Source organism: Camellia sinensis, chromosome 4 (genome assembly GCF_055761805.1).
Source record: "Camellia sinensis isolate YWXY chromosome 4, ASM5576180v1, whole genome shotgun sequence".
Taxonomy (NCBI): domain Eukaryota; kingdom Viridiplantae; phylum Streptophyta; class Magnoliopsida; order Ericales; family Theaceae; genus Camellia; species Camellia sinensis.
Genome location: NC_138964.1, coordinates 60,519,305 through 60,526,746, shown reverse-complemented (window position 1 = coordinate 60,526,746; position 7,442 = coordinate 60,519,305). Strand labels below are relative to the sequence as shown.

Below are 7,442 nucleotides of genomic sequence, written 5' to 3'. Positions count from 1 at the left end.
GTTGGAAGCAGCAGTGATCAAGTGCCTTTCCAACAACACTATAAGAAACTCAAGGTCCAATCAACATCCTAGAAACTACATTCCATACCCACATAATCACATAAACATGTTATCACATAAGCATAAAACATTACAATAAGTCTCTATTAAACGAGACGAACCCAATGTGATACTAATCACTTCCCACGTACCCAAAGTATTCAAACCCGGTACGCTCTGATACCAAGTTGTAACGCCCTCAAAATAAACCCATTAAATATATCATTGACATGCATTATTTAATGAAAACATTTTATTAATTCATTCATCAGAGTATTACTAAGTAAAAGCATTACATGTAACATCGAATAAATTGCCCAACAGGCTTACATCTTTCCAAGCCAACACTTGGATACAAAAATATGAGTTCTAACTCAATACTAGAAAAGCCCTAGGCTTGAATGTTTACATGTACTAATAAATAAAGACAATTAACTAAAGATAATCTTCTACAAAATCCAGAAGCCCAAACCCTCCCAAGCTAAGTCCTTGGAGGTAGCTTATCACCTGAACCTGAAAATGATGTTCCCATAAAGGGTGAGCCACAGCCCAGTAGAAATATACTAAACCAAATATAAGCATTGAATAAAGCAATAGCATTCAATAGATGGTTAACCAAGATAATCAATTACAACATTTTACAGTCTCATAACTCTAATGTCAATGACACGTTCCACTTTCCAACATTATCAATATGGCTCAGAACCTGGCCAAACTTACAACAGTGCATTATAAATATCATATTCACATTCTTCCAATGCCAACAAACAAATGAGACTCAAGCTCAAATCAAAACACTTCATACTTCCAGATTGATACACATTTTAGTGCTGTATCAATAAAACACTTCTATATAAATAAGCACACATAAAAGTGATGCTAATGGAGTCCATCCCCTATCTCCTCCCAAACAAAATCCGGTTTAGAGGTCCATCCCCTATCTTCCCCTAAACCGTGGAGTACATCCCCTATCTCCTCCCACACAAATCAATGTATGCAAATGCAATGCTCAATCAATACACATATTTTCTGTATCAATGCAATAGTCAAAAATAAATTAATGACTTAACCAATGTGATTAGTTTCAGTTATTCCTAATCCACATGCAATGTCTACAACAATCACGACTATCCTTCACCGATAGCCCAAAACAGTTATTTCTAGACTGGAAATAAATATATCAACCATTCAATGGACGAGTGATTTACACTATCCAACTACACCATTTAAGCATTAAATTGCCCAATTTCATGAATTTAACCATCTTTTCCCAATTCCATGAATTAATTATACAAATTAATTTAGTAATACAACTAGGGTTTTTCCCAATATTACCAAAGTATTCCCAACATATCAAAATACCAAAACTTAGAACAAAACTTATAGAATGGAGTAGGAAATCCCTACCTCGAAGAAAACAACCCAAATGGAGAAGACAGAGATGAATACCCAAATACCAATGTGCTCCAAATCGCCAATTGTTCAGATTAAATGAAAGCCCTCAACTCCCTCTATCTTTTTAATAAAGCAACTAGGGTAGAAACACACTCTAAACAGATCAAACCTAAGAGAGAAGATGAGTAGGGAGAGAGAGAAGTCGGACCTTAGGGTTTGGAATCTAGAAAGATGATAAAAACTGATTAAAAACCCGCTGCTACGTATATAAACTAGACAAGCTCGCTCGAGCGAAGACTTGGTCGCTCGAGCGACCAGACACAGAGAAGCTACGCTCGAGCCAAGGAAGCCTTGCTCGAGCCAACAACCCAAAAGCTCGCTCGAGCGAAAGAAAACTCGATCGAGCGAAGAACTCAAACCCTCAGGTCTGTAACCAGACTCACACTCTCGCTCGAGCGACCAAACCCCGGATCGAGCGAAGAACCAAAAACAACAGCTCGCTCGAGCGACTAACTCCTCGCTCGAGCGAAGATCCAAAATTCTGGACAGCAACACTTGGTTTCTAAACCCAACTAACCTGAAACAAACCTGCCCAACACATCCAATAACTTCAAATAAGAAAATATGGGACAACAACAACAATTATACAATGACAGAACCTACGGAACCTAAGTCCGGATACAATAATCAAATGGGAAAAGACCGGGGTCGCTATAGGCATCTTCCGTTTTGTACTTTTTCTCCAACGATTCCCAAAGTTCCTTTGCTGTCTTGATTGGACTGTAGACGTTGTATAATGTGTTCTCAAGTCCGTTTAAGATGTAATTCTGACAAAGGAAATCGGCATGTTTCCAAGCATCAACCGCAACAACCACTTGCCGGTCAGTTTCATCCTCTTTCAGGATATGAGCATCTTCACGGAGGAAACGAGCCAGGTTCAGAGTTGTAAGATAAAACAACATTTTATGTTGCCATCTTTTAAAGTCAGTTCCTGAGAACTTCTCTGGCTTCTCTCCATGATTTATTGGTACTGTCACCACAGGAGAGGGGGTTGGTGCAATTGCAGCCACCACAGTAGTACTTGTTTGGGCATTTGTTTCAGTAGCCATCAATTCTAATGTATAAAACAAAATAATAATTAGAATTTACACTACACAGAAAATTAAACCAAATGCACATAATTAAATTCTATAAAAAATAAAAGAAACAAGAATGTAACTTTTATTTTCCAATTAATTTGGAAATAAAATAAAATTTTATTCAACCAAATTAATTCCACACAGGAAATTTAAATTCTGTAAAATAAAAAAAATAAGAATATAACTTTTATTTTTCAATTAATTTGGAAATAAAATAAAATTTTATTCAACCAAAGTAATTCCACACAGAAAAATTAAATTCTGTAAAATAAAAGAAATAAGAAAATAACTTTTATTTTTCAATTAATTTGGAAATAAAATAAAATTTTATTCAACCAAATTAATTCCACACCGAAAATTAATTTCAGTAACACTTCAATAATTAAAATACTAAAACAGAATTTTAATTAATGAAAACTCAGAAAATAATTTCTAAAAACCAAAATTAATTTTCTGACAAAATTTCACAAAAATATATTCTGAATTGTTAATGACACCAGTATCGTACTACTAGTTGTCAAAGAAAATAGACAGTATATTACTACTATCTGTCAAATAGCATATAAACACTATTTGTTTTTCCAACCAGAATATTAATTTGTAAATCCACAGAAAATAATTTTCTTTATAAACGAAGAAAGAGAAAAGGAAACAAACGAAAAATTCTGTAAACAAAATAATTCGAATCTGTCTTAAGATTATTGGAACAATCTTCTGTGTAAATAAAATAAATTGAAACAAAATCAAACCAATAAATAAATAACGTACCGAATTTATTTATCGAACCGAATTAAAAATAAAAGACCAAGTTGAGTGTGTGACACTCTGTCCTTAAGACAGATTCGCCCCGCTACGGTGCTTACGGTTGAGTGGCGTCTATCTCTCCGGATACAATGATCTTCACAAATTGTAATAGCACTCCAAACAATTTGTTCGGCGAACCAAACATGTGTTCTAACTCTCTGAAAATTACCCTAAAATAATATGAAGAATAAAGGACGCAAGAGAGCAAAATGAAGGCAAGGAAAATGAATTTTCGGAATCAATCAAAATTGGAATGGGGCTGCCTTTATATAGGCTTTGTTGGCACCTATTCAATTTGAATAGAAAAGGTATGAAGAAGGGACATAACCATTCCTTTAAAATAAAGAGACACCATGAAAAGTTTGCACCCTTTCATTCAAATAAAGGTTTGAACCTTCCTTTAAAACAAAAAGACACCATGAAAGGTTACACTCTTTCATTCAAAATGGAGTCTATTTCAATTCACAACTACCTCTTTATAAATTTTCCAACAACTTTTTGGGTCGAACAATGCAGCTTGGGCCCCTGTTGTCGAAGTCTCCCATCCTCCGTGGTAATCGTAACACATCGCATTGATCCAGTCCAAGTTCTTACCAATCGAATCCACTGGGTACGAGCGTTGGACATCGTAGAGGAAAAAGTCCACGGAGAAGTACATGGCCGCGGTGAGCAAGAGAGGGGCCTGGCCCGTTGCCTTGGACTCTTTATGGACCATAACCCGCCATTCATGGAGTAAGAGGCCCAAATTTTCCATTTCTTTTGGGTTTTGAGGAGATTCCCAATCAAGATCAATACCATTAAAACCAAACTTTCTTGCTACTTCTATGGATGACTCAATGAAACTCCTCCTTGAGTGACCACTAGATACCGTGTTGGAAAAGATACTCAGGTCTTCGCCGGCTCCACCGATGGAAAAGAGCGTCTGCATTGGCGGTTTCTTCACATGGAGCGTAGAGGTAAAGTCCAAGAGCATCGAGGCTGTTGAATTTGAGATATCAAACTTGAAAGTAACATTGTTAGGTGAAAGAAAAGCATACTAGATGTGAGTGAACAACGTAGTGTCGATGGATGACAGAGGCAAATCCGAGGCCCCTGAAGGCCAGTAAGCCCCTTTGATTACGTCAGATGGTGAGGTTGTGGCCATGGAACAAGAAGTAGTAGTAGTCAAGATGACAAAAGCACACAGATAGTAGTAGTAGTTGTAGTAACCTTTGAAGTCTACCATTTTTTTTTTTTTTTTTTGTGTGTGGCTAGTCAATGTGGTACTCACAATACTATGGGTTTTTTAGTACATACATATAGAGAGAGAGAGATCAAAGCATTCATGCAATAAGGCAAGTGGGCATTGTTTTATAGAGATTTTTGGAGTGTTGTGTTTAGCTATGTCTCGTAAGAAATTTTGGATATAGTTGAAAGAAGTTGACAACATTATGGTGTGAAGAAAATGTTGGCTTGACTAGTATTGATGGGTTAGGTTATAGTTTATAGTGCTCCAATTTGATTTTCATTTTTATTTTTAGAAAGCCGTCCATCACTAGTGGGACTAATTCAACATGGTGATCAACCAAAAATCAAAAGAGGACATATGGTGATGCCCTATGTAGTGGATGACAAAACAACGATGACAAAACAACGCCCATAGACAAGGTGAAGTTAGCTCAAGGTAAATAGTTTTTCCAAATTGAAGTATTAAAAAATCTATAGGTAAATAAATAAATAAAAATTTGGGACAATTGGTGCACAATGGTGACAGGAAAAGTTAATTAATAATTTTAAAATATTTATCATTATTTGTAATTTTAATAATTAATATTTATCTTTATTTTGTAATTTTTTTTTTTTCTAACATCCACTGTGGTGTAGTTTCTCTGAAAAGTTTAACGTCATCAAATATGTATCTTAGACTTTAGTCAAATAAGAAACAGAGTAGAGCAATCTCTCTCATTGGATACAAAAAGTTCTTAGATTTTCATTTTATTACATCGTCTCCAATCCTTACTCATATATTTTATCAAATTTGAATTTGATAAAAAAATGTGTACTTTTTAGGCTCTAACCGTGTCATCAAACTCATATCAAATGAAAAAAAACCAAAACTTTCATCAAATCAATGAAACATTTAACCTTTTAACAAATTTCACAGATAACCATTGGTGGATGACTGGGTGGACGATTGGCCGGACAACCAGATAGACGATCGAATTGAAAAAGATTTGATGAAAATTTACTCTATATTGGATGACCGACCAAATTTAATGAAACAATTGGAGCATATCATATCAGATCAATCTTTTATTCAAAGTTTTACTAGAATTTGATGAAATATTAGAGATGCTCCCAATCAAAACAACAAAAAGACCTTTTTAACAAAATATTTTAATTGTGAAGGTTTGAAATGTTATGAATTTTAATAATATTATAGTATACCAAATAAATGGGTTAATTACACTAATAGTCCCTATAGTTTGGGGCTTGTGTCACTTTGATCCCTGACTTTTTAATTGTGACACATTTGACCTTGAATTTTGAATCTTGTCCCAAATAAGGACAATTGAAAATATCATTAGATTTTTTAAAGGTAAAATCGTCAATTTGATAAAATATAAACTAATTTGACAAAAATAAATGTCAAAAAAATATTTTTAATTTTTAAAAAATTACTTTTATCCACCAATGATAAAATTATGTAAAATTAATAAAAATTACATGATTAATTTTTTAAAATTAATTTTACATGATCATCATCTAAATACATAATAAAAATTAATTTGGTAAAAAAAATAAATAAATGTCTAAAAGATTTATCAATTTTACAGAATTTTATTTTTAGTGGGCAGGAATAATTTTTAAAAATTCAAAAATATTTGTTTGACATTTATTTTTGTCAAATTAGTTTATATTTTATCAAATTGACAATTTTACCCTTGAAAAATCTAATGATATCTTCAATTTTCCTTATTTGGAACAACATTCAAAATTCAGGGTCAAATGTGTCACAATTGAAAAGTTATGGATCAAAGTGACACAAACCCCAAACTACAGGACTATTTGTGTAATTCGCCCAAAATAAGTTTACAATATAAAAAATTATAAAGAACTCTAATTAAAATTTTTACTTTAGACTTCAAATAGGCTTGAGATGCCCTTGGTCTAAAGGCCATCATGTGTTTTGTTATGACGATTTGATTCATTATTCATGTATATATTATTTGAAAAAAAAATAATTAAAAAATAAAAATTATTAATCTGATAATTATAAAAATACAAATTTATCATATTTGTCTTGAAAAAATATATAGTAATTATGATTTTGAAAATAAATCATTCACTTTTTTTATTTTTTATATTTTTTTAAAGATAAATATAGTCCAATTTTATTTTGTTTGATGCATATACACAGACTTTTAAAATGAACATATTAGATCATCGAAGTGGAATCCGTGATCCGTTTACATACCTGGACTGCACGAGTGTGGACTGGAAATACGCCATTTTTGCATATTAACTATATTTTAGAGCTTTGGACGGCAAGGCAACATCTTACAACACTAACCATAGGTACAAGTTAATTAATTGCTCAGCACGGCTAAATCATCTTTAATTAGATTGTGTTTTGATGACGTGAACTATTGTGAACCCTTGAAAATAGGATCATGTTTGATTGTGAACTATTGTGAACCCTTGAAATTTTAAGAGCACATAGAATGAATTATAAAAGAAAAGAAGTAGGCAACACACAACTTGGAATATGATTCATGTGAACTAGGTGAATATAAGAAATTAAAACTAAAGCAAAATTTTCTTTAACTGCATATGATCACTCAATGCAACACATTCAAACTAGAGACGTTGAAATATCTAGTTTTTGGATTGTCTCTCATTTAGTTTTTCACTAAACGCTGTCCGTTTCCAGAAAAATGAAAATGCTGTAACAGCATCGAAGGACTAAAGAGGAATTCTGGAATGATAAAAGGAACATCATTCATGTGAACTAGGTGAATATAAGCAATTAAAGAAATAGGAATGTTTTAACTTAGAGCTATATGCCAAATTAAACTTCTACTT

At 33.0% G+C, this 7,442-nt stretch overlaps 1 pseudogene; it reads right to left on the bottom strand.

The window, feature by feature from the left end:
- Positions 1 to 3,834: 3,834 nt before the first annotated feature.
- On the bottom strand, positions 3,835 to 4,602 carry LOC114313663 (class V chitinase CHIT5b pseudogene; annotated as a pseudogene).
- Positions 4,603 to 7,442: the final 2,840 nt, after the last annotated feature.